Source organism: Tursiops truncatus, chromosome 16, assembly GCF_011762595.2.
Source record: "Tursiops truncatus isolate mTurTru1 chromosome 16, mTurTru1.mat.Y, whole genome shotgun sequence".
Classification (NCBI taxonomy): Eukaryota; Metazoa; Chordata; class Mammalia; order Artiodactyla; family Delphinidae; genus Tursiops; species Tursiops truncatus.
The window spans coordinates 25,927,335-25,954,765 of NC_047049.1; the positions used below are offsets into that span (position 1 = coordinate 25,927,335).

Consider the following 27,431-nt stretch of genomic DNA (forward strand, 5'->3'; position numbering starts at 1 on the left):
AATGAAATTCTTTAAGGCTCCCTTTAGATCTCCAAAATTTATTTTAAACGCAAAGTACAGTTTGGGAGTAAATAAGCATGAATGCAGACAGTCTGTTACAAAGGTAGCCTGGGGGAAAAGCAAGCCCAGTTTGTTTGTCTAAGCTCCTGACAGCGGATCCTCTTTTTTCAGCTATCACCCAATAGTTTCCCAGATCTATTTCCTATTCTCAAACAAATCCTTAGTTTCTCAAAGTGCCTTTAGACTGCAGTGGGGATGAGGAGGGGGATTATCTTTGATATTATGACCCTTTAAGAAACAAAGTATGGTGATAACTTAATCACTACCACACCCAGGTACAAGGTGAGTTCATGGGTCCACCTAGGGCCTGCAGTAGAAGATAATGATACAAACAACCTTACACCAAGAAAGGCAAATTATTTTCTAACACTTGGTCCTTTAAATACCCTTTGAGAAGTATTCATTTTTCAGGCTTATTTCTCCCTCAAAGGCCAACCCAACCTGTTTTTATGAATCAAAAAACCAAACCTTAACTCTTACTCTAATTAAACATAAGCAAATCCTGAACTTACACATCTTGGGGTTTTACTGAAAGTCTGAAAATCCCAAGGATTAGAAATCATAATTTTATATCTTCCCCGAGCTGTCTTAGATAAGTAATTTGTAGAAGGTCATGTTCATGAGGTCCCAACCTAAGCCAGAGATGACATAAAAACTCCTCTCCTCCTCCGTAGACATCTGGCCCCCAAATGTTCAAGATGACCAGAAAGAAAAGGGTTTTTGGCATTTACATATGTTCTCCGGCTCAAACACCTTTTCAGGACCTGGGCTACCTTTGTCCCTATAGCAGGTCTGTCTCTCCTAAGAGAGACGATAGAAAGAAGATGTATTTTTTTCAGACTGAAATCTCTGATATCATATACAGCCCATAGCAGGCTGCTTTCAGGCTGCTCCTGAAATCCTCACTTTTTTGTGTGTGTGTGGTACGCGGGCCTCTCACTGTTGTGGCCTCCCCCGTTGCGGAGCACAGGCTCCGGATGCGCAGGCTCAGCGGCCATGGCTCACGGGCCTAGCCGCTCCGCGGCATGTGGGATCTTCCTGGACCAGGGCACGAACCTGTGTCCCCTGCATTGGCAGGCGGACTCAACCACTGCGCCACCAGGGAAGCCCTGAAATCCTCACTTTTATAATCTCCTCCTTGTTGAGTAGGACCACCCTAGTCTGCCTGGTATCAGATTTAGCCTACACTTTCAGAAGATAAGACAGGGACTTAAAGGCAGCATACACGTGGGAAAATAGTTTGTTTACTGCATGACTTTCTCCAATATGATACATAATCCTGATTGGAAGAGAAATGAGCTTCCCACCTTGGGCATTTCTGCTAAACAGCCAGTTTAGCTTGCTGCTAGGAGCTGCTATCTACCACCCTACAAGAAGAATCCCATTCCATTGTTCAGGACAACAACCTTAATTGGCCTCTGACATCAGCAACAGCTACATACTAAACTAATTATCATATGTAGGTTATTTACTTTATCTTCCCAGTAACCCTGAGAAATAGTATTACTGTTCCCATTTTATAGATAAGAACACCAAGGCTCTATGAGGTTAAGTGACTTGCCCAAGGTCATGCAGTAAGTGGAAGAGGTAGAATTTAAATCTGGGTCTGTTCTGGATTATGTTCTTAAATATTATACTATGCTATTGCTATGGGTTTACTATTAGATATATTAACTGCATGACATGGATGGCAAATAGAAATTTAAGACTTAACTATGCTAGAATTAAAGTTTCTTCTGCACCCATCCTCTTCCTAGCCAATGACTAAACACTGTTAGTTCCTGACTTTAGTACTGCCATACAAATTAATCTTCAGGTTTGCCCACGTTCCTTCCTAATCCAAGAGGGAAGAATGAGGCCCCTTTAACAAGGCTGGCAGGGCTAAATGAGGCCCATAGGGACCTGAAACATATCGCAGAGGCCCGAGGATAGACTGATCCATCTGTCTTACTGAGAGCACAAGTTTGATGCGTATCAACTCTAAACACCAGTTCTCTTCCTTCTAGAGGAAACTGGCACATATTGAAAGGAAAGCAATTAGGCTGTAACATACAGGCAAACCAGAGCTGCTGTGGTTCTTTATTCTACCTTGCCGTTTTCTGCATTCATTGTATAAGACCAAGACCAGGGGGCTTCCCTGGTGGTGCAGTGGTTAGGAGTCAGCCTGCCAATGCAGGGGACACGGGTTCGAGCCCTGGTCCGGGAGGGTCCCACGTGCCACGAAGCAACTGGGCCCATGTGCCACAATTACTGAGCCTGCGCTCTGGAGCCCACGAGCCACAAGTACTGAAGCCCGTGCACCTGGAGCCCGAGCTGCACAATGAAGAGTAGCCCCCACTTGATGCAACTAGAGAAAGCCGCGCAGCAACAAAGGCCCAATGCAGCCAAAAATAAATAATAAATAAATTAAAAAAAAAAAAAGACCAAGACCAAACTTAAGCAGGCAATTTGAAAGCCCAGGAGAAATTAAAAACTTCTGTTGCTATACTTTAAAACAGGACATTCACCCCAGCTTTATGCAGTCATTACACTTGGAGCAACTTTTTCAATCCAAATTCCCCTCATAGTCTAGTAAAATATTTCACTGTTCCATGGCAGCAAGAAGACAATTATAGGTTTATCACCAATTACCACCCTGTCAGGTCTCCTCTAGGGGCCCTGAAGGGAAGTAAAAGGAAATAAAAAAGAACTAAATTCTGAACTGACATTAACAAAGTCTACAGATGATGGAAAAGACTGAAGGGTTAATAGCCAAAGCTTTTGGAGAAGAGTAAGAGAATCCCTAAAGAATATCAATTACGGGACTAGTAAGCAACTCTCCCTGTTCCTTAAGTGTACAGAATCCTATTTATTTACATTTATCCAAAAGCTGGAAATGCTTTTTTACAGCAGCATATCACAAATTCTTAGTGACAATTAAGTCTGAAGAATCTTATTCAGCCTCAGACACCCTTTGTGTTAACAAGCTCAAGAACGTTATGATAAGAGACATTTCCCATCTTACTGATGGGGAAACAAAGGCATCAAAAATATAACCAGTAAGGGCCAGGACAAGTACTCTAACCACTTGCCACTGCTGCCTGTAAACACATGACTGTAAGCTGGAGAATGAACAAATAAAGTTTATAGGAGCAGCAGTACTCTGAGAAGTCATATGTTATTTGCTCTGAAAGGTGCCCAGAGAACCTTCAAAACAGCTGAATCTAGAGGAGCAATCCTGAAAGGGTTGGGAAACAACTTTAGAAAACATGGGACAGAACCCGGGTTCAGCCAACACCTGTTTCCCAAACAATATCTGTCTCTCTCTGTCTCTCATTTTATCCCAACCGCACACAATACAAAAGCTGTATTATTCTGGTAAAGTTGCATTCCAGCCCAGAATGCACAGTTAATGTTTTTTACAGCCCACATGCCTCCCTGCAATGGATGGCCACTTTATAATGAAAAACTTTATGCTCAATCAACTTACAAATAATGAGTGTTCCATTACAATGCATTAAAAACAAACCCCAGGGCTTCCCTGGTGGCGCAGTGGTTGAGAGTCCGCCTGCCGATGCAGGGGACACGGGTTCGTGCCCCGGTCTGGGAAGATCCCACATGCCGCAGAGCAGCTGGGCCCGTGAGCCATGGCCGCTGAGCCTGCGCGTCCGGAGCTTGTGCCCCGCAACGGGAGAGGCCACAACAGTGAGAGGCCCGCGTACCCAAAAAAAAAAAAAAAAAAAAAACACCCAAATCAGAAAGACCCAGAAAGAAACAAGGAATAGGAACGAAGGTGATTGCTGGAAAGCAAGGAGGAACTCAAGAGAATTCTCTGTAACTCCTTCAATCCTAAAGAAGATACAGTCCTAAGGAGAATTTGGTATTGAAAAAGGCATTAATTTCAACAAATGCTGTTGGGACAACTGAACATCCATATGCCAAAAAAACCCCCTTACTTTCATCTAAACCTCACATGTTACATGAAAATTAACTAAAAATAGATCATAGATGTAAATGAAAAGCATAAACCTGCATACCTTTTAGAAGAAAATATAGGATAAATCTTTGTGACCTGCGATTAGGCAAAGAGTACTTAGATATGACACCAAAAGCACAGTGCACAAAAGAAAAAAACTGGTACACTGGACCTCATCAAAAATAAAAATGTCTGCTCTAGAGACATACTAGAGAGATGTCTATCTCTAGAGAGATAATGTTAAGAGACTGAAAAAACAAGCTACTGAAAAAACAAGCAATAATTGTATAATTATAATTGTGATTGTAAGAAAGGACTTGAATCCAGAATACACTTCTTTAAGTTTCTAAACTCAACAGTAGGAAAACAAACAACTCCATTAAAAAAATGGGCAAAAGACTTGAACAGATGCATCACCAAATGGTGTTCGATGTCACTGGCCATTAGGCAAATGCAAATTTAAACCACCTTGAGGGCTTCCCTGGTGGCGCAGTGGTTGAGAGTCCGCCTGCCGATGCAGGGGACACGGGTTCGTGCCCCAGTCCGGGAGGATCCCACATGCCGCGGAGTGGCTGGGCCTGTGAGCCATGGCTGCTGAGCCTGCGCGTCCGGAGACTGTGCTCCGCAACGGGAGAGGCCACAACAGTGAGAGGCCTGCGTATCGCAAAAAAAAAAAAAACCACACACCTTGAGGTACCACTACCTACCTACTAGGATGGCTTAAATAAAAGTACTGAAAATACCAAGCACTGGAGAGAATGTGGAGAAACTAGAATTCTCATTTCTGGTGGGAATGTAATGTGGTACAGGACTCTGGAAAACAGTTTGGCAGTTTCTTAAAAAGCTAAACATACATTTACTCTTTGACCCAGAAATCCCACTCCTGGGTGTTTATCCCAGAAAGATGAAAACCAATGTTCTTAACACAAAAACCTGTACACAAATGTCTGTAGCAGCTCTATTCATAATGGCCCCAAAATGGAGAAGCCAAACGTCCTTCAGCTAGTGGATGGATAAGCAAACTGTGGTACAGACATGCAATGGAATACTACCTGGCAATAAAAAGGGAACAAACTATTGATCTAGGCAGCAGTTTAGATGAATCTCAAAGGCATCATGCTGAGTGAAACAAATCAGTCTCAGAAGGTTACATACTGTATGATTCCATTTATATGACCTTCTTGATAAAACTATGGTGAGAGAATAGATCAGTGGTTGACGGGAGTTAGGGGTAGAGGGATGGTGTGACCACAAAGGGATAATAGAGGGAGTTTTCTGGGGAGGTGAGACTGTTCTGTATTCCAATTGCCACAGTGGTTACATGGATCTATGTGTGTGTTAAAATTCACAGAACTGTATACTAAAAAAAAGTCAATTTTACTATATGATAATGAAAACATTTAAGTATTGAATCTTAATATACAAATCTCAGCCTAGTTCACACCAAGAATGGCATTCACAAGATGCAGCCCAACAGCAGGCCCTGCCTTCTAAGACTGAGGTCTGAAGATACTGAGATTATGTTTAAGGGAATGTCCACCTATGAATGTGGACCTGAATTCAGAAACGCCCTTTCTCCTCAAGAGTTGTGGAAAGGCTAGACTGGCATGGGGAGTCCATTTCTTCTCTCCCTGGGCCCTTCTAACCAATAGTAGAAAGAATTTGTTACTGGAACTTGTTCTTTTGAAATCTTCAGTTCAGGACTTCCCTGGTGGCGCAATGGTTAAGAATCCACCTGCCAGGGGCTTCCCTGGTGGCGCAGTGGTTAAGAATCCGCCTGCCAATGCAGGGGACACCGGTTCGAGCCCTGGTCCGGGAAGATCCCACATGCTGCGGAGCAGCTAAGCCTGTGCGCCACAACTACTGAGCCTGCGCTCTAGAGCCCACGAGCCACAACTACTGAGCCCGTGTGCCACAACTACTGAAGCCCATGCGCTTAGAGCCTGTGCTCTGCAACAAGAGAAGCCACCGCAGTGAGAAGCCTGCGCACCACAATGAAGAGTAGCCCCACTTGCCTCAACTTGAGAAAGCCCGTGCGCAGCAACGAAGACCCAACACAGCCAAAAATAAATAAATAAATTTTAAAAATAAAGTAATTAAAAAAAAAAGAATCCACCTACCAATGCAGGGGACACAGGTTTGACCCCTGGTCCAGGGAGATGCCACATGCTGTGGATCAACTAAGCCCGTGTGCCACAACTACTGAGCCTGCACTCCAGATCACGCGAGCCACAACTACTGAGCCCACATGCCACAACTACTGAAGCCCGCAGGCCTAGAGCCCGTGCTCTGCAACAAGAGAAGCCACCGCAATGAGAAGCCCGCACACTGCAACGAAGAGTAGCCCCAGCTTGCCACAACTAGAGAAAGCCCGCACACAGCAACGAAGACCCAACGCAGCCATAAATAAATAAATAGATTTATTAAAAAAGAAAGAAAGAAATCTTCAGTTGAAGCAGTCGTGCAGAGACAGATCACACTTCCATCAATTTCAAGCCCACTGAACACAGTAGAGAAACTACTGCTTTGGTACATTAAGTCATTTGGCTTTGGGAACCCACACCCTAACCTTCCGTTCCTTGCTTTAACCCTTGGCCCATGAGAATTAGTTCCCTAAGACCTAGGTAAGATAGAGGCATTAAAAATATAGAGAAAGAATTTTACCAGGGCATACTTTATTTTCCATAATATTTGACACACAGGATACCAAATCCTAACTGGCTAAAGTCCCTTGGCAATATTAATGTTACTAAGGGAAGTGCTGATTTCTACTGCATTCAGCTTCGAGAAGAGATGGGGATAAAAAGCAAGGATGGGAAGGGACTTTCATCTGCCACAAAGACTAACCACCCCATGCTCAAGAAGCATTTGGGCCACCAAAGGCCCCTCTCCTACATGACAATGTTCATTTACCTGCTTCACATGTATCAAAATGTATCAAGTCACAGTACATACATTATTACATAGCCATGTCCTGAAAAACCGCTAATCCAGCATCCATTAAATTAGGTCTGAATTCTGCTGGCCAAGCCCCAGCCTCTCAGGGGGCTGGCATCAAATAGGGAGGCTGGAGTAGGGTTTCAAACACCTGTTTCAGCCTTTTAAGTGTCCGATTCAGGCCACTGTGCTCTGGCAGCAGGGACCCTGATGATGTGGGTTCTCTTCTCCTGCCAAATCGTCAATTTAAAGAGCCTAGCCCCCCCAAGAGGAGGAAAAGATAGACTGGTGGGGGGGTTATAGCCACTTTGAAGAAATGTTTCTTTTAAAGTTAAACACACATCTATGCTATGATCCAGCAATTTCACTCAAGTATTTATCCAAGAGAAACTAAAATATACGTTCACAAATAGACGTGTATTATGTTTATAGCAGCCTATTCATAACAGACAAAAACTGGAAACACTCCAAATGTTCTTCAGTAAGAAAATGAGTAAATTCTCTTATGGTTTGCCATACAATTCAATATTACTCAGTAAAACAGAATGAATCAAAACCAAAAAACCCAGTGATACATGCAACAACATGGATGAATTCCAAAAACATGCTAAGTGAAAGAAGAAGCTAGGGAAAAAAAGAGAATATCCTATATGATTCCATTTATAGGAAATCCAAAACCAAAACTAATGCATGGTAATAGAACACAGAAAGTGGTTTTGTGTATGTGTGTGTGGGTTAACTTAAATGGGGCATGAGGAAACTTTCTGGGGTGATGAAAATGTTCTATATCTTTTTTTTTTAAGGTGGTTACTGAATTTACACAATCATCAAAATTTATCAACTGAACACTTAAGGTCTGTGTATTTCACTGTATGTTAATTATACCTCAATTTAAAAAAAAAAGAGAACTGAGGGGGTCTGGGGTCAGCCTCTCCTACTTGGCATTATTTAGGAGAATGAAGATATAGAAGAGAAGAAACAAATTTGCTTCCCAACTCACCATTCTGGGAGCAGAGGCTCAACAGCCAGCTGAGCTGCCACCTCAGTAACCCTTGGGCAACCTTTTGGGAAAGAAGAGATTTTCAGGTGGTAACTGATATGCCCTTAATGGGGCCCTGTTGTTCCCCAAAGGGGTGTCACTGAAATGTCTTCAACAGTGTTTACTTCCCCATTGCTAAAAGTATAATCAAGGTTCAACTTAGAAGAAAGTTCACATGTAACCAAAGTTAGGCCCTCAGTACTTAAAATTCAGGGACTTCCTTGGTGGTCCAGTGGTTAAGACTCCGTGCTTCCACTGCAGGGGACATGGGTTCAATCCCTGGTTGGGGAACTAAGATCCCGCAGGCTGCGAGGGTGCAGCCAAAAAAACCCCCAAAACGAACAAAAAGCCATTCAGACAGTCTTAAAAAAACATTACATTATAACCATAGTAATAGACAAGTCAGAGCTCTAGTTCCAGAAATGTCACCACTCTGTCATGACGCCTTACACAAGACATGACCTCTAAGCCACAGATCCTTCTCAATAAAATGGGCCTGGATGACCTCTATGTTTCACTTTAGCTCTGCCACTGTATGATTTTAATACTCTTATAAGTTCATATGACCTCCAGGATCAGATGGGGAAGGCAAGCCTTGTAATCCTTCTCAGCATTGTTATAGAGACTCATCCTTTATTTTAATGAGGACGCCCCAGAGGGATTCTGCATTTCATGCGAAATGATTTCTCCCCTCTAACACACAGAGTTAGACTCAAAGAGAACAGTTTACGGTTAGCATGTGAGGTGATGCTTACGCGGCAAACCCAAGGTGGCACAGGATAAAAGAAGAGTAGGTATCCTCAAAATCCAGTGGGAAGATTTAAGAAGAAAACAAACATATATCAAGTGCCTCTTATATGCAAGGTATGCATTGTACTAGACTCCTTGCATACATCATCTTGTTTAATCCTCACAACAACCCTGTAAGACAAGTTTTTAATCTCCATTTTACAGATGAGAAATGGAGGTTCAAACAGGTCAAGTAACTGCCAAGACAACCCAATGGTAGAGATGGGATTTGAACCCAGGTCTATTCAGCTCCAAAAGTTATGCTTTTTTCCACAACCATTTGGCAGGAAATAAGTTGGAGATCCTGCATCTCCAAGGGGCCCTATCACTTTCTCCTTCTTGTAAATAACACATTTCACACATCTCACATAGCCCTTGGCACTATACAGAAGAAAGGGTTAAACCTACAGTTAGGAAGAGGAAATACCCTGGAAAATTGAAACACATGCTGTGGCTCTGACTAAATTTCACACCCATTCTGTTGAGCAACATCCATACTGTGTGAGAAAAGATTCCTTCCCCCTCACCCCGACCCCATTCTTTATTCATTCTGTCACCTGCTGCCTTCCTTCAGACTAAGCTGAGGGGGAGGAAGGGAGGAAGACTATACATCTTTGCTTGGTGCATATTTAAGCCAGAGGTTAGTAAACCCAGGGTAGGAAGAAGTACTGTGTGAAAAAAGAAAAGGAAAAATACTTTCTCACTTCTACTTGGACTAGCACAGGAGGGAGCTCTTATGATAGGCCATAATGAAGAAAGGGGTTGGACTTCTGCTGGGGAGGCTGTTCTTCCTGAAGAGCAGGCAGAATTCAGGAGAACAAGGCCAATTTACATCTGTCCCCTTATCTGGTATTTCATGCTCAAGTGAACACTGAATTTCTGTCCATGAGAGTTATGCCTCACCCAGGAGAGCAAATGGGAAGGTGGAAACAATTTTTTTCCCTCTGCTACCCCCTTCAACCAGATTCCTACTTCCAGTACCAAATCACAATGGGTATAGTTATTTGGTACTGGATGTTGACTGGATATAAGATACTTGTGGGAAAGTTAAGAGCCTAGGGTAGCTACTTGGTATAAAAGAAGGAAGAAAAGAAAGGTAAGGACAAGTGAACAAATGCCATTATGATAATCTCCAAAGATAGTCCCATACAATGCCACCCCTCACATGCCCTTCCTCCAATCAAGAGGTAGAGCTTATGTCTGTTACCCTTCAATCAATGCAGGGGAAGTGACAATCTGGGACTTCTGTGCCCAGGCACTAAAAAGGCTTTGAAGTTTCTATTTCTTCCATTTTGGTGATCTGAACTGCCATGTACTGTACAAAGTCTAAGCTACTGTGAAAGAGAGAGAAGTCATGAGGGAAAGCCCTGGAGACTGAGGCATCATGTCAAAAGAAGCCACGTGGCACCAAACATCCAAGCTACAGTCATAGCTGATGCAACCTCAGGAGAGACCCCAAGTGAGACCATTAGAAGAACTGCCCAGCTGAGCCCTAGTCAACCCATGGAATTATGAGATATAATAAAATGGTTGTTGCTTTAAGCCATGAAGTTTTGGAGTGGTCTGTAATATAGCAACAGATAACTGAAACAGCTGGCTTTTGTTAAAAATGAAGCTAGTAGTTCTTTTGTCCTGGGTATATAACATAAACTATTGCAGAAATAAGGAAAATCCAGCCAGTTTTAGCTAAAAGGAATTTATACTGGGGGGAAATCTCATTCCACTAGCAATTGAAAATAAAAAATACCTAAGAATAAACTTAAGAAATTTACATAAATGGGGGAAAGAAGAACCTACAAATTTTACTAGAGTCACAAAAGAAGTCTTGAATAAATGTGGAAGACAAAACATGTTCCTGGATAGGGAGGCCAAATATACTATAAAAATGTCAAGTCTCTCCATATTATTATTTTTTAAATTTATTTATTTATTTATTTATTTTGGGCTGCATTGGGTCTTCATTGCTGTGTGGGCTTTCTCTAGTTGCAGCGAGTGGAGGCTACTCTTCGTTGTGGTGGGCGGGCTTCGCCTTGCAGTGGCTTCTCTTGTTGTAGAGCTTGGGCTCTTGGCGCGTGGGCTTCAGTAGTTGTGGCTCGCAAGCTCTACAGCGCAGGCTCAGTAGTTATGGTGCACGGGCTTAGTTGCTCTGCGGCATGTGGGATCTTCCCGGACCAGGGCTCAAACCCATGTCCCCTGCATTGGCAGGTGGATTCTTAACCACTGTGCCACTAGGGAAGTCCCTCCCCATATTAATTTACAGTTTTAAATCAAAATCCCAATGGGAATTTTTTAAAGAACTTGAGTAAGTGACCCTGCACTTCATGTGAAAGAATAACCAGATAAGGATAGCCAGAATATTTTTTAAAACAACTAATGACAGAAAACATGCAGTATCATTTTAAAGTGAATTATAAAGCTATAACATATAAGCAAGTATAATACTAGCAAAAGAATAGGTAGGACAATATGTAGTACATGATATATGATAAAAGAATATTCAGTAAATGGTCCTGTAACACATGGTTAATTATCAGAGAGTAAAAGTTAAATTCCTGTTTCACTCCACTTGACAAAATAAATTCTATCTGATTAAAGGAAGACAATAATTAATTCACTGAACAAATATTTATGAGCACCAACTGTGTGGCAGTCACTGGGCTAAATAATAGAAACACCTTCATGGGGTTTCCTGTGTAGCGGAACAGAAAGACATTAGGGTTCGCATAAGTATTATGAAGCCAGTGCTAAAGACTGTTCAAGAGTTAAATATAAAAACTGAAACATATAATAGGTAGAATAAAGTGACCTTATATGAAGGGAAAGGTAAGTAGTTATAAGATTCATCAACATATTCTTAGCAGAAGAAAAGGAAATGGAAGTAGAGCTGAAAAGGCTGAATACCAAGTGCCTTTAGAGGGAAGCACCAATGAGAAACAAGCTCTGAAATGGAAGCACGAGGTGGAGGGTGAGAAAAAAGGAGGGAAGAACGGAAAGAAATGGAAGAAGAGGAAATCACTGAAGAACTAATATAAGATCATCTCCCAAATGATACGATTTTCCTAGATCAAAAGGACCCTCACTAAGAACCTAACACAATGAATAGAAAGACATCCACATCAAGTGTTTCAGAACACTAGAACAAAGAGATTGCAAAAACGTTCCAGTTCAAACACAAAGGACTGAGAATCAATATGGCATCAGACTACTCAAGAGCAACACTGGAAATGAGGAGACAAACAAGCAAAGCGGGGATGGAGTTCAAATGGCGGAGTAGAAGGACACGGAGTTCGTGTCTCCTTGCAACCAGGGCACCTACTAGGTGCTGGAGTGGGACCTCGGACACCTAAGAGGACGGGAGGATTCCCCACACGCCCGGGTATGACGCTGTGGGGGAAGGGGGGGGAGGAAACATGGAGGCAGGATGGGACTGGTGCCCCTGAGGGGCAAACGGGGGAGAGGAGGAGCTCCCATGCTCAGAGGGGCCCACTCATGGCGAGGGAATCAGCAGGGATGGGGAGAGACCTTCAGGGGATCGGGGAATCAGAGGGGAATGAGGCCAGCATCTCTCCTATCCTGCTCGGACCCCAGGCCTGGAACTCTGCCTTCTGGGGCCCCCTCTGGGCCGTAAGTCTAAGCTCCCCACAAAACCCCAGGCCAGGGCCTTTTCCAGCTTTTTTTTTTTTTTTTTTTTTTTGCTGTTGTGGCTCTGTTTTGCTTTGTTGTTATTTCATTTTTATTTTTTCTAACATATTTTTTATTTTTCTAATCTTATTTTATTTTTTATTCTTTGTTATTGTTCTGCTCCTTTTTGTCTGTTGCCTTTTTTTTTTTTTTTTTTTTGCCATACTGTGTGGCTTGTGGGGTCTTGGTTCCCAGGCGAGGGATCAGGCCTGAGCTCCCGTGGTGGGAGTGTTGAGTCCAAACCGTTGGACTAACAGAGAACCTAAGGTCCCAGGGAATTTTTTTTTTTTTTTTTTGCAGTACCCAAGCCTCTCACTGTTGTGGCCTCTCCCGTTGCGGAGCACAGGCTCCAGACGCGCAGGCTCCGGACGCGCAGACTCAGCAGCCATGGCTCACGGGCCTAGCTGCTCCACAGCATGTGGGATCTTCCCGGACCGGGGCACGAACCCGTGTCCCCTGCATCGGCAGGCAGACTCTCAACCACTGTGCCACCAGGGAAGCCCCTCATGCCTGCAAATTCTAGTGCTGGATGCCTCAGGCCAAACAACCAGCAAGATAGGAACATAGCCCCACCCATCAAAAACAATGAGATGAGAAAAAAATACCTTACAGACACAAGGTAAAAACCTACAAGACCAAATAAATGAAGAGGAAATAGGCAACCTACCTGAAAAAGAATTCAGAGTAATGATAGTAAAGATGATCCAAAACCTTGGAAACAGAATGGAGGCATGGAGCAAGAAAATACAAGAAATGTTTAACAAGGACCTAGAAGAACCAAAGAACAAACAGTGATGAACAACACAATAACTGAAATGAAAAATACACTAGAAGAAATCAAAAGCAGAATAAATGAGGCAGAAGAACGAATAAGTGAGCTGGAAGATACATTGGTGGAAATAACTGCTGAGGAGCAGAATAAAGAAAAAAGAATGAAAAGAAATGACAACAGTCTCAGAGACCTCTGGGACAACATTAAACGCACCAACATTCGAATTATAGGAGTCCCAGAAGAAGAAGAGAAAGAGAAAGGGCCTGAGAAAATAGTTAAAGAGATCATGGTCAAAAACTTCCCTGACATGGGAAAGGAAATAGCCACCCAGGTCCAGGAAGCACAGAGAGTCCCATATAGAATAAAACCAAGGAGAAACACACAGAGACACATATTAATCAAACAAAAATTAAATTCAAAGAAAAAATATTAAAAGCAGCAAGGGAAAAGCAACAAATAACATACAAGGGGATCCACAAAAGGTTATCAGCTGATTTTTCAGCAGAAACTCTGCAGGCCAGAAGGGAGTGGCAGGATATATTTAAAGTGATGAAAGGGAAAACCTACAATAAAGATTACTCTACTCAGCAAGGATCTCATTCAGATTCAATGGAGAAATAAAAAGCTTTACAGACAAGCAAAAGTTACTCAGCACCACCAAACCACCTTTACAACAAATGCTAAAGGAACTTATCTAGGTGGGAAACACAAAAGAAAAAGAACCACAAAAACAAACCCAAAACAATTAAGAGAGTGGTTATAGGAACATACATATTGATAATTATCTTGAATGTAAATGGATTAAATGCTCCAACCAAAGACATATACTGGCTGAATGGATATGAAAACAAGACCAGTATATATGCTGTCTACAAGAGACCCACTTCAGCTTCCCTTGGTGCAGTGGGTTGAGAATCTGCCTGCCAGTGCAGGCGACACCGGTTCGAGCCCTGGTCCGGGAAGATCCCACATGCCGCGGAGCAACTAAGCCCTTGTGCTGCAACTGCAGGGCCTGTGCTCTAGAGCCCATGAGCCACAACTACTGAGCCCACATGCTGCAACTACTGAAGCCCGTGCACCTAGAGCCCGTGCTAGGTGACAAGAGAAGCCACCGCAATGAGAAGCCCATGCACCGCAACGAAGAGTAGCCCCCACTCACTGCAACAAGAGAAAGCCCGCACACAGCAACAAAGACCCAACACAGCCAAAAATAAATAAATTAAATAAATAAATTTTTAAAAAAAAGAGACCCACTTCAGACTTATGGACACATACAAACTGAAAGTGAGGGGATAGAAAAAGATATTCCATGCAAATGAAAATCAAAAGAAAGCTGGAGCAGCAATACTCATATCAGATAAAACAGGCTTTAAAATAAAGAATGTTACAAGAGACAAGGAAAGACACTACATCATGATCAAGGGACCAATCCAAGAAGAAATTATAACAATTATAAATATTTATGTACCCAACATAGGAGCACCTCAATACATAAACCAAATGCTAACAGCCATAAAAGGGAAAACCAACAGTAACATAATAATAGTGGGGGACTTTATCATCCCACTTACACCAATGGACAGATCATCCAGCCAGAAAATAAACAAGGAAACACAAGCTTTAAATGACACAGGAGAGCAGATAGAGTTAATTGATATTTATAGGACATTCCACCTGAAAGTGGCAGAGCACACTTTCTTCTCAAGTGCACACGGAACATTCTCCAGGACAGATCACATATTGGTTCACAAATCAAGCCTCAGTAAATAAAAGAAAATTGAAATCATGTCAAGCATCTTTTCTGACCACAATGCTATGAGATTAGAAACCAATACAGGAAAAAAAATGTAAAAAACACAAAGACATGGAGGCTAAACAATAAGTTACTAAATAACCAAGAGATCATTGAAGAAATCAAAGAGGAAATCAAAAAATACATAGAAACAAATGACAATGAAAACACACCACCCTATGGTGGTTTTGCTGCAAACCTATGAGATGCAGCAAAAGCAGTTCTAAGAGGGAAGTTTAAAGCAATTCAATCTCCCCTCAAGAAACAAGAAAAATCTCAAGTAAACAATCTAACCTTATACCTAAAGGAACCAGAGAAAAAAGAACAAGCCAAACCCAAAATGAAAAGAAGGAAAGAAATCATAAAGATCAGAGCAGAAATAAATGAAACAGAAACAAAGAAAATAATAGCAAAGATCAATAAACTAAAAGTTGGTTCTTTGAGAAGATAAACAAAATTGATAAAACTTTAGCCAGACTCATCAAGAAAAAAAGGGAGGATTCAAATCAATAAAATTAGAAATGAAAAAAGGAGAAATTCCAACTGACACTGCAGAAATACAAAGGACCATAAGACACTACTACAACAACTATATACCAATAAAATGGACAACCTGGAAGAAATGGACAAATTCTTAGAAAGGTACAACCTTCCAAAACTGAACCAGGAAGAAATAGAAGATATAAACAGACCAATCACAAGTAATGAAATTGAAATTGTAATTAAAAATCTTCCAACAAACAAAAGTCCAGGACCAGAAGGCTTCACAGGCAAATTCCATTAAACATTTAGAGAAGAGCTAACACCTATCCTTGTCAAACTCTTCCAAAAAACTGCAGAGGGAGCAACACTCCCAAACACATTCTATGAGGCCACCATCACCCTGATACCAAAAGCAGTCAAAGATGTCACAAAAAAAAAAAAGACAGAAAAAAGAAAATTACAGGCCAATATCACTGATGAACATAGATGCAAAAATCCTCAACAAAATACTAGCAAACCAAATCCAAGAACACATTAAAAGGATCATAGACCACGATCAAGTGGGATTTATCCCAGGGATGCAAGGATTCTTCAATATATGCATATCAATGTGATACACCATATTAACAAATTAAAGAATAAAAAACATATGATCACCTCAATAGATGCAGAAAAAGCTTTTGACAAAATTGAACACCCATTTATGATAAAAACTCTCCAGAATATGGGCATAGAGGGAACCTACCTCAACATAATAAAGGCCATATATGACAAACCACAGCAAACATCATTCTCAACGGTGAAAAACTGAAAGCATTTCCTCTAAGATCAGGAATAAGACAAGGATGTCTCTCTCTCTCTATGTTGAACTATTATTCAACATAGTTTTGGAAGTCCTAGCCACAGCAATCAGAGAAGAAAAAGAAATAAAAGGAATACAAATTGGAAAAGAAGAAGTAAAACTGTCACTGTCTGCAGATGACATGATACTATACATAGAAAATCCTAAAGATTCCACCAGAAAACTACTAGAGCTAATCAATGAATTTGGTAAAGTTGCAGTATACAAAACTAATGCACAGAAATCTCTTGCATTCCTATATTCTAAAAATGAAAGATCAGAAAGAAATTAAGGAAACAATCCCATTCACCACTGCAACAAAAAGAATAAAATACCTAGGAATAAACCTACCTAAGGAGGTAAAAGACCTGTACTCCAAAAGCTACAAGACACTGATGAAAGAAATCAAAGATGACACAAACAGATGGAGAGATATACCATGTTCTTGGATTGGAAGAATCTATATTGTGAAAATGACTCTACTACCCAAAGCAATGTAATCCCTATCAATGTAATCCCTATCAAATTACCAATGACATTTTTCACAGAATTAGAACAAAAAAATTTACAATTTGCTTGGAAGCACAAAAGACCATTAATAGGCAATCAATCTTGAGAAAGAAAAACGGAGATGGAGGAATCAGGCTCCCTGACTTCAGGCTATACTACAAAGCTACAGTAATCAAGACAGTATGGTACTGGCACAAAAACAGAAATATAGATCAATGGTACAGGATAGAAAGCCCAGAGATAAACCCACGCACCTATGGTCACCTAATCTGTGACAAAGTAGGCAAGAATACACAATGGAGAAAAGACAGTCTCTTCAAGAAGTGGTGCTGGGAAAACTGGACAGCTACATGTAAAAGAATGAAATTAGAACACTCCCTAACACCATACACAAAAATAAACTCAAGATGGATTAAAGACCTAAATGTAAGACTGAACACTACAAAACCCTTAGAGGAAAACAAAGGAAGAACACTCTGACATCAATCACAGCAAGATCTTTTTTGACTCACCCCCTAGAGTAATGAAAATAAAAACAAAAAAAACAAATGGACCTAATTAAACTTAAAAGCTTTTGCACAGCAAAGGAAACCATGAACAAGATGAAAAGACAACCCTCAGAATGGGAGAAAATATTTGCAAACGAAGCAACAGACAAAGAATTAACCTCCAAAATATACAAACAGCTCTGGCAGCTCAATATCAAAAAAAAAACAAACAACGCAATCAAAAAACGGGTGGAAGATCTAAATACACATTTCTCCAAAGAAGACATACAGGTGGCCAACAAACACATGAAAAGATGCTCAACACCACTATCATTAGAGAAATGCAAATCAAACCAAAATGAGGTATCACCTCACACCAGTCAGAATGACCATCATCAAAAAAGCTAACAATAAATGCTGGAGAGAGTGTGGAGAAAAGGGAACCCTCCTGCACTGTTGGTGGGAATGTAAATTGGTACAGCCACTATGGAGAACAGTATGGAGGTTCCTTAAAAAACTAAAAATAGAACTACCATATGACCCAGTACTCCCACTACTGGGCATATACCCTGAGAAAACCATAATTCAAAAAAACACATGTACCCCAGTGTTCACTGCAGCACTATTTACAATAGCCAGGACATGGAAGCAACCTAAATGTCCATCGACAGATGAACGGATAAAGATGTGGTACATATATACAATGGAATATTACTCAGCCATAAAAAGGAACGAAATTGGGTCATTTGTAGAGATGTGGATGGACCTAGAGTCTGTCATACAGAGTGAAGTAAGTCAGAAAGAAAAAAATATCGTATATTAACGCATATATGTGGAATCTAGAAAAATGCTACAGATGAACCTATTTGCAGGGCAGGAATAGAGACACAGACATAGAGAACAGACGTGTGGACATGGGGTGGGGGAAAGCGGGGGTGGGACGAATTGGGAGATTAGGATTTCATATACACACTACTGTGCGTAAAATTGATACCTAGTTGGAACCTGCTGTATAGCACAGGCAGCTCAGCTTGGTGCTCTGTGATGACCTGGATGGGTGGGATGTGGGGGTGCGGTGGGAGGGAAGTCCAAGTGGGAGGGGATATATGTATACATATAGCTGACTCACTTTGTTGTACAGCAGAAACTAACACAACACTGTAAAGCAACTACACTTCAATTAAAAAAAAAAAAAACCAAAAATAGAAAAAAAGGAGCAAAGCCACCATATTCTGAAAGAAAATAATTTCCAAACTAGAATTCTATGTCCTGTCAGACCTTCACTCAAGTGTCAGTACAGAATATAAATAGTTTCAGATATACAGTCTAAAAAAAGTTTATATCCCAGGTATCTTTTTCTAGGAGACTTTGGAGAATTTCTGAACCAAAACGAGAAAGTAAACCAAAAAAGAAATGGACATGGGATCCAGAAAAAAGGAGTCCAGAGAAAAGTGAAGAGAAGTTCCAGGATGACAGTTGTGCCTAATGCCTAGAGAGCAACCAATGCAGAACGGAAGAAGAGGCTAGCAGGCACTGAGAAAGATTCTCTAGGAAGAGATAAAAATGGAGTAGAAGAACTGTGTGTTTGATCATGTGGGAAAATAGTATTCAAAGAGTTTTAAAAACTGTACTGTAGAGCTTGAGAAGAAATAGTAATACTAACATAGAAAACTGAGCATATTTTTCAAAAAGGGAGTAATACTCGACTTGGTAGTGAATAATATTTAATATCTTAGTAAGGTAAAGACTGAATATTGATTTAACCAATTGGAGACAGAACTATATTGGGAGGATGGAGGAAAGGAAATTGAGTATCAAGTAGTACTGCAAAAGTGTTATCTCTACATCTAGGAGTAGGAAGTCAACAGATATTGGTTCAAATGTTAAAAATCTATTTTTTTAAAAAAGTATCAGCAGGGCTTCCCTGGTGGCGCAGTGGTTGAGAGTCCGCCTGCCGATGCAGGGGACACGGGTTCATGCCCCGGTCCGGGAAGATCCCACATGCCGCGGAGCGGCTGGGCCCGTGAGCCATGGCCGCTGAGCCTGCGCGTCCGGAGCCTGTGCTCCGCAGCGGGAGAGGCCACAACAGTGAGAGGCCCGTGTACCGCAAAAAAAAAAAAAAAAAAAAAAAAAAAAAACCCAAAAAAGTATCAGCATATTACTTAGAAATATAAAAGTAGATACCTGAACAAACAGCTAAAATAATTTAGGGAGGGGACCTTAAAAGTTGTTGGTGTGGGGGAGTTATATGCCTTGCAGCACTGACTTTTTTTTTTTTTCTTTTTTGGCTGTGCCAGGCGGCTTGTGGGATCTCAGTTCCCCTACCAGGAACTGAACCTAGGCCACGGCAGTGAAAGCCTGGAATCCTAACCACTATGCCACCTGGGAACTCCAACTATTAGACTTTCTAAAACTATGTGTTACCTAAATAGAAATAAAAATAATAAAGGAAATCTACTATAAGGAAATAAGAGTGATAGGCCAAGAATTTTGTACAAAGAAATTTATACTACACTGAACTGAAAATAGTCTAAATAACCAATGACAGGGAACTTCATTTTTTTTTTAAATAAATTTATTTTTGGCTGCATTGGGTCTCATTGCTGCGTGCAGGCCTTCTCTAGTTGTGGCGAGCGGGTGCTCCTCTTCATTGTGGTGCACAGGCTTCTCATTGTGGTGGCTTCTCTAATCACGGAGCATGGGCTCTAGGCACACAGGCTTCAGTAGTTGTGGCCCACAGGCTTAGTTGCTCCGCAGCATGTGGGATCTTCCTGGACCAGGGTTCGAACCCGTGTCCCCTGCATTGACAGGCGGATTCTTAACCACTGCGCTACCAGGGAAGTCCCCCAATGACAGCGAACTTTAAATAAAAATTCTGAAACATTCATACAGTGAATATCATTAGATCTTATTTTTGAAGAATGTGTAATAATGTGGGAAAATGCCCATAATATAGGATAACAGAAAAAAGGAAAAGGCAGAAATATATAGAATATGATTCGAATTTTGCTAAAGGGTGTTACTGCATGTGTGTGCGCATTAAAAAAAAAAAGTTATTTCTAGGTGATTGGGCTATGGGTGGTTTTGGGCTATGGGTGGTTTTTATTTCCATCTCATACTCCCCTGTATTTTCCAATGTTTTCTACATGGAATAGTATATTATTACATAATTATTGAATATTATTTTTAAAAAATTTTAAAGCTAGCTCAAAAAAAGGGAGAACTAGGCAGCCTAAATCACAGGAGTCTAATGAAATACTATCACTAAGTTTTAGTGAAACTGACACTTACCCAAAACTTAATATGAATATTTTGTTGTTCATGTATCCTAAGAATTATTTTTGACTATAATATTCTGTTTTTAGAAAATTAAAAATAATCATAAAAACTTGGCACTTATAAGATCACTGAAACAATACTAGTCTTTCTGGACCCAAGTCCCTCACCCTCTCCTTCAATAAATACTAGTTTGCATCTCCCACAGGCCTGGCCCTATGTTAGACTTTGGAGATACAAAGATTAATAACCTATAGACTTATAGACTATAGACTACAGACTATAGACTACACTAGCTGTATGATCATAGCCAAACTTCAAATTTTCTAGGTCTTAACTTATTAGCTTTTCTGTCTATCTATCTACCTAAATGAAAATGACCATACAGCTCTGAAATTAATGACTATGACTTCTAATTATCAGGCATGGCAAGTGTTCCTACTTGTTAACTGAGGTACAGTTTTAAATCTGTAGCTCACATAGGACCTAAATGGTGGTTCTGTTCCTAATGCTTGTTGAATAGTCACTAATACTGGATGAGACAGAGTATGAAGAAAGGGGAAGGGGAAGAGGATAACTGAAATTACCAGAAATATAAGCAGTCTGTGTCCTCACCTAAACTATACTCAGTCGAAAAACAAAGAGGTAGAGCCTCTCAAGAGTATGATCTAGGGACTTCCCTGGTGGCACAGTGGTTAAGAATCCGCCTGCCAATGCAGGGGACATGGGTTTGAGCCCTGGTCCGGGAAGATCCCACATGCTGTGGAGCAACTAAGCCCATGTGTCAAAACTACTGACCCTGCGCTCTAGAGCCCGCAAGCTACAACTACTGAGCCTGCGTGCCACAACTACTGAAGCCTGCGTGCCTAGGGCCCATGCTCCACAACAAGAGAAGCCACCGCAATGAGAAGCCTGCACACTGCAACGAAAAGTGGCCCCTGCTAGCCACAACTAGAAAAAGCCTGTGCCCAGCAATGAAAACCCAACGCAGCCAAAATAAATAAATAAATTTACTTTAAAAAAAAATGAGTGTGATCTAAACATAGAGGTAACTGACAAGAGACTATTGTCCTCATTTGGGTATGAATTGGTATCTCACTTTGAAATAAAGTAGATAAAGGGAATGGCAAAGAAAATTGAGTACAAACAATAAAGAAGATTACCACTGCCCAACTTGCAATAAAAGTAGGAAGCATTATTGCCACCATGATGTGTCAAGATTCATATTCTGGGTTAGTTCTTATCCATTGACTCAGGGTATACAGGTCTCCACTTTGATGGCAGTAACAAAACCAAGATCTTCCCAAGAGTTTAGGCCTGGCTCTCTCAGTACTTTCTTGATTTCAGCAAAAATAACTATCCTTAATTTCTTGCTATCAGAATTTAATCTCTTCCTTCTTGGTACTTCTAGAGTGCTGTTGCTTTAGTATACCATATTCCAGCTTATGGAATAGCTAATGGTAGTCTGTAAGCTCCTGGAAGGCAGAGAGGGTTCATGAACATAGTGCTCAACCAATGTTTTTGATTCAGTTGAAAAAGGTCATGGGGAAGTACTAATGAACTCCATACCCCAATTTTCCTATCAAAGATTTCTTGTCATTTCCAGGAAAAACTGGTGAAAAGTAATGTTTACAAGGACTAGGGCAGCACCTGGAACAGAAGGTCCCCCCGTATGTGACCAGTGGCCGTTGGCCAAAAGTGAGAGTTTAGAGAAGTAACATCTCTGAGAACAGCCTGCCAATGGAGGTGGAAAGCAGCTTAAACTTTGAGGTGGCTGTACTGGGAGGGGAGATGGGAGAGAAGCCATTTTGTGCTCTTTGGGGAAAATGTTAATGAGAGGTTTCACAAATGTCAGACTTGCCTGATTAAACGAAGCCAGCTAGGTAGATGTTTTTCATATTAATGCCATCTCTGCTAAAAGAGCAAAGGGGGGAAGAAAAGGAGGTTTGAGAAAGGAAAATGATAAACTTCAATTATTTACAGAAGAAATTACGCTTCTGCTAACTTGGGCTAGGATATAAAAGAAGAGAACTGTTATCTGGCAGGTGTGGCTGCTCCACCTCCTTGCCCCTTCCAAAAAGAAAAATGTAAGCCCTGAAGCCAGGAGAGAAAGATGCATCAGTGCACCCAGTGCCCTGCCTAGGGTGTCTAATAATTAAGAACTCAAAGAATCTAAGCAAGTTAAGTCATAGAGAAAGTTTTATCTGAATAATTACTCTTAAAACTTAAAGGAAGGGCTTCCCTGGTGGCGCAGTGGTTGAGAGTCTGCCTGCCGACGCAGGGGACACAGGTTCGTGCCCCGGTCTGGGAGGATCCCACGTGCCGCGGAGCGGCTGGGCCCGTGGGCCATGGCCACTGGGCCTGCGCTTCCGGAGCCTGTGCTCCGCATGGGGGGAGGCCGCAGCAGTGAGAGGCCCGCGTACAGCAAAAAAACAAAACAAAACAAAAAAACCTTAAAGGAAGAGAGAGTATAGGAGGAAAGTCAATAAAATAACTGACATGTTTAAGGGACTTCTTCCTCCTTAGTTTGGGCCTTTATCTTTAGAGTTTCTGTCACTTAAATTGAAGGTTAGGGGTGGGCAAGTGCTGTTGATTAGAGAGCTCAGCCTCCTTTTGCTTCTGTTTCTCCCCAGCCCAGCCTGCAATTGTGCCCCAATCAACCAGCATTAATACAGATACACAGAGGTATTTATTCGCTGCTGATTCTGCCTGGCTGTATTCAGACTCGATCTCCATGTGTATTTAATAAATCACAGTAGTTAGGTGGACAGGATTAGTTCCAAGTCACCTAATGACTATATCATGAACTGCAGCATTAAAGGGATTAATATTAATCTGAGCCACTGCAGTTCAGTGGGAAGGCCAGTCCGTTGACCAACAGGAGCTCCGGCCGGCAAGAAATCCTCAGCAAGACCAGGAAGATTAATGAGGGCTTCTACATTCTGCCTGCAAATCTTCACCTACCAGGGTGTGGGGTAGTGAATCCCAGCCCAGAAGAGCTCATAAATAACCCACAATATCACAAGTATTTGGGGCAGCTGAGCCCCAGCAAGGGAGGGCCAGCCAGCCCACTCCATCTTCTCCTCCTGTAACCTACACCACCAAGATGGCACAAGAATTTTACAGGCCCACACAGCAGCCGGTTTTGTTTTCTTTCACATAAGGGCCCACACCTCGTAAATCACTTCCTTATTTCAGGAAAAGAAAAGTACTAACTGCAGTTTGGACTTGTCTGTACTCAGAAGAACATGAAGCTTCTTGCTGTAGTGTCACTTCCCTGAAGTTGGGAACATAACCTGGCCTCCACAATACAAAGAGCCTGCTTTCAAGTCATGAAATTTTTTCTTTGCCCAGCAGCACAATTCCTCTTCATTTAGGCCCCACAGTATTGCTACCCTTGCATGGGACTCTGGAGTGCACATTCAGAACTACTTTCTTGGTCCTGCCAAAGTAAGCACTCACTAGGAGGAACTATATCCACAAAACACCATAGGAACCAGCATTTTCTTGTGCCTTGATCCTAATTTCACCACTAGGAGACCACGAAGATGAGCCTAGGCAAACCTCGGATCTCTACAGGACAAGGTACATCTTTGCTTTAAGTAGCTTAGAAAGCAAACTAATGGTGCCAATGTGAGATGCAGACAGAGAAAGCAACAGGCCACAATTAAATCCAATTCACTGGAAACCTGTTTCTTCCTCAGTGATTCTACAGGCACTTGAGGAAAACACCTGGAGGCGAATTTCATGAGCAGAGTTGTTTCTGCTGAAGAAGACAAACTGAAACAGCTGTTTCTACCTTGCAGCATCACAGTTTCACAGTTTGGGAACACCAAAAGCATGGGTTTACTCCAACTAAAGACCCTTTAAACTGCATAGACAACAGTGGATCAGCTGCCAAGATTCCCCTGTAATGGATGAGACTGCTAACTAGAATAGTTAGGCACCAACAAAGGTTACTGAACTAAAAGCTAAACTTCAAAAGCATTAAAATAAAAGTGAACCGAGGGCCTGGTGCCAGGTTATCCAAAGTTTATAAATGTTTTGCTAAGCAACATAAGCATAGAGCTGACATGGTTGCAGTTGGGAAGGGAAAAGATCCATTAAGTGCATTATGCCTCAACCCCACAGCAGAGTGGGGGCAGTGAGAGATTTAACATTTTCTAAGTTTGTAAACATTCCACCATTCTTATAGGAGATATGTCTAAAACGGGGCCCACTCAAGCTCTTCATTCAGTAAAGGAGGACCTGAGGGAATTGTTAAGGCTAGGTCTCTGTTTTCCAGTTAAGATGGAAGGGAAGAGAACTCTCATTTGTTGGGAAAATGCCCTGATAAGCTAGGGAACCTATAAATTCTCAGTTCTACCAGAGTAGTTCAACTTTGGGGAAATGCACAAGGCACAGGAATGGCTGATTCTACAGCCAGCAAAGGCAACTAGTTCACTTGAGTGAGAACAAGAGAAAATTATGCCCATATCCACAATCCATGTTTTCCTGACAGCCAGTCTGGTTAGCATAAAGTTCCCAATGGACTGATGGAGTAAAGTGACAGGGGCTTTCTCATCACTCTTACCAAACCAAAGTTTATAAGCTTTCATCAGACATCCCAGTTTTGTTCTCCACAAGATAGACACGAAGGAAGACCAGCATGAGATCATCCTGGAGAAAAAGATGGGTATGTGCAGCAACTTTTCTTGATAGTTGCAAAAGGCTCAATTCTCTCTCTCCACCTATATTCCCTGTACCATTTCTTCATCTTCCTATCCCTTACAGCCCCTCTCCTGGTTCTAAGAAAATTAACCACCCCACACATGGAGTACAAAACCCTTTCTTCATAGCTAAGTCAGCCCAAATTAAGGCTCAAGTAAGTGGCCTTAAGACAACTAAGGACATTAATCAGAAGTGGTATCATGCTAAGATCACGTGTATACACCACAGCAATCTGCTTAGAGCTTCAGCCCCAATACAGAGTGACCAGGAGTATTTATAGCACTTAAGAGCTCCTCTGTCTCTTGCCAGACATTCCTGTCCTTCTAACAAATAAGTCCTCAAATCATCAGAGGAAAGATGCTCCCCAGACATAAGGAACCTATGTTACATAAGTCTGTGGGAAGGGGACTTCTATAAGCACCAGGAAACTTTCTTTCCTCAAAGCACTCTCTAAAGGAGAGCACCCTGCACAATGCTGAGTCCCCAGGCCATCATGTACACAGGAACAGGGCCATCCAGTGGGATGCATCAGGCTCCAGGAATGCTGAAGTCTACATATTTGCCATTCAACACCAAAATGGCTTTTCAAGTTCAATCAGCTATAAATGTTGCTTTGTTTTAATTTTCCACTGAACTTCCTGGAACCTATTATCCAACTGTCAGGGATGTATATTTAGCAAGAGCAACATGGCCTCTTTGCCGCTGCCCCACTGCTCATGTCACCTCTAATAAATAGAAAATCAACCCCCTCCTCAACCCCGCTCAAACCCCTGTGGCTTAGGGCTGATAAAGACCAGTCTTGGTGTAGAAGCCACTAACTGACCAACCCCTCATAGTTACCTGCAAATCCCAAAATCTCTCCTAGGTTAATGCTGCTGCAAAATTTTCTAACAGTCCCAGAAAAAAAACCTTAGTGCTTATGATCATCAGAATACAAGCATGTACACATGCCTCTATTCTAGGGGATGCCAGTAATAGAAATGAGGTACCTAACAGAGACCAGAAATCTAACACAGATTAATAGAATCTCAACCAATATAGGCATAGCAGACTCTGAAATATTTAATGCTAATATAACATATCTTATTTAATAGGAAAGATTTGAAAAGCTAAAATCAGGGCTAAGAAGAATAAGCAGGGCAGATATACAAGTTCAATTTCATCTCAGGAAGCTAGTTTGAAAATATAACCTCCTCTTGGTCAACAGAACACAAAGCACAACTTTTTCAACTCTGTCAAGATGCTTCTGCGTTTTTGACCTACTGACACTTTTTACTGACATCAAACAATCAGAATAGACTACCCCTGAATGAGAAACAAGTGCACCCTACCACTTTTCCAATTCACCACTTCTACCAACTATAAATCCACCTAAATCCCACAACTATCCACATGGCCTATTTCCAATTCCACAATATCCAACACAGCTCTTTAAGCCCAACAGAAGACATGAAGCCTATATATATTTAAAATACAGGTGGTCATATTTTCTTAAGTTATACAAATGTAAACCAAGAATCATAAAATGAGATTTTTTTGATAACCCAGAAACTCAGAATAAATTGAAACCAGAATTGAAAGCAATTTCTAGGACTAACTCAGCATCACTAAATTAGCTTCTGATTAAAGCCTGATGACAGCAGATCTAGAATAGGGAGAAAATTCAGGAGAACAAAATATGTCTTGCCTTTCATTCCACAACTAATAATGAATCAAGTTCCAGATCCACAAACAAGAACACACAAAAATCATAACTAGAAAGACCAAAAATTCTCAAAAAAACAAAAAAGGAGCCTAATCTGAACAGATATAGTAGACAAGATATGCTTATCAGCCATGGAAGGTAGATAAGCAATATCTTACTTACAAATGAAGATACTGAGGCAAAAGTAAGAAATTTCACAAACTGAGCTGCCCAGGGAGAGAGAGTAAGCTTCACACTTACAACTTCTGGAGACTAACTCTGACAGGGGAAAAATTCAGTATTATAAGGGGAAAGAGTAGACCTCTTCTTGCCATTTCATTTTAGTTATATTACACTCATTTCCCCAAAGGCCATCTTATTAATACTGATGACCAAAAGAGAATATACCCTTGC

General features: G+C 41.4%; 1 protein-coding gene across 14 annotated transcripts in view; it reads right to left on the reverse strand.

The window, feature by feature from the left end:
* Positions 1-27,431, reverse strand: part of GBF1 (golgi brefeldin A resistant guanine nucleotide exchange factor 1) — a 122,312-nt gene that overhangs the window by 36,727 nt on the left and 58,154 nt on the right. The window contains exon 2 of one of the 14 annotated variants that reach the window (XM_073794017.1): positions 7,953-8,013. The exons of the other annotated variants lie outside the window; for them this stretch is intronic. The gene's annotated coding sequence lies outside the window, so the exon portion shown is untranslated. The remainder of the gene's footprint in view (positions 1-7,952; positions 8,014-27,431) is intronic. 14 annotated transcript variants of the gene reach the window in all.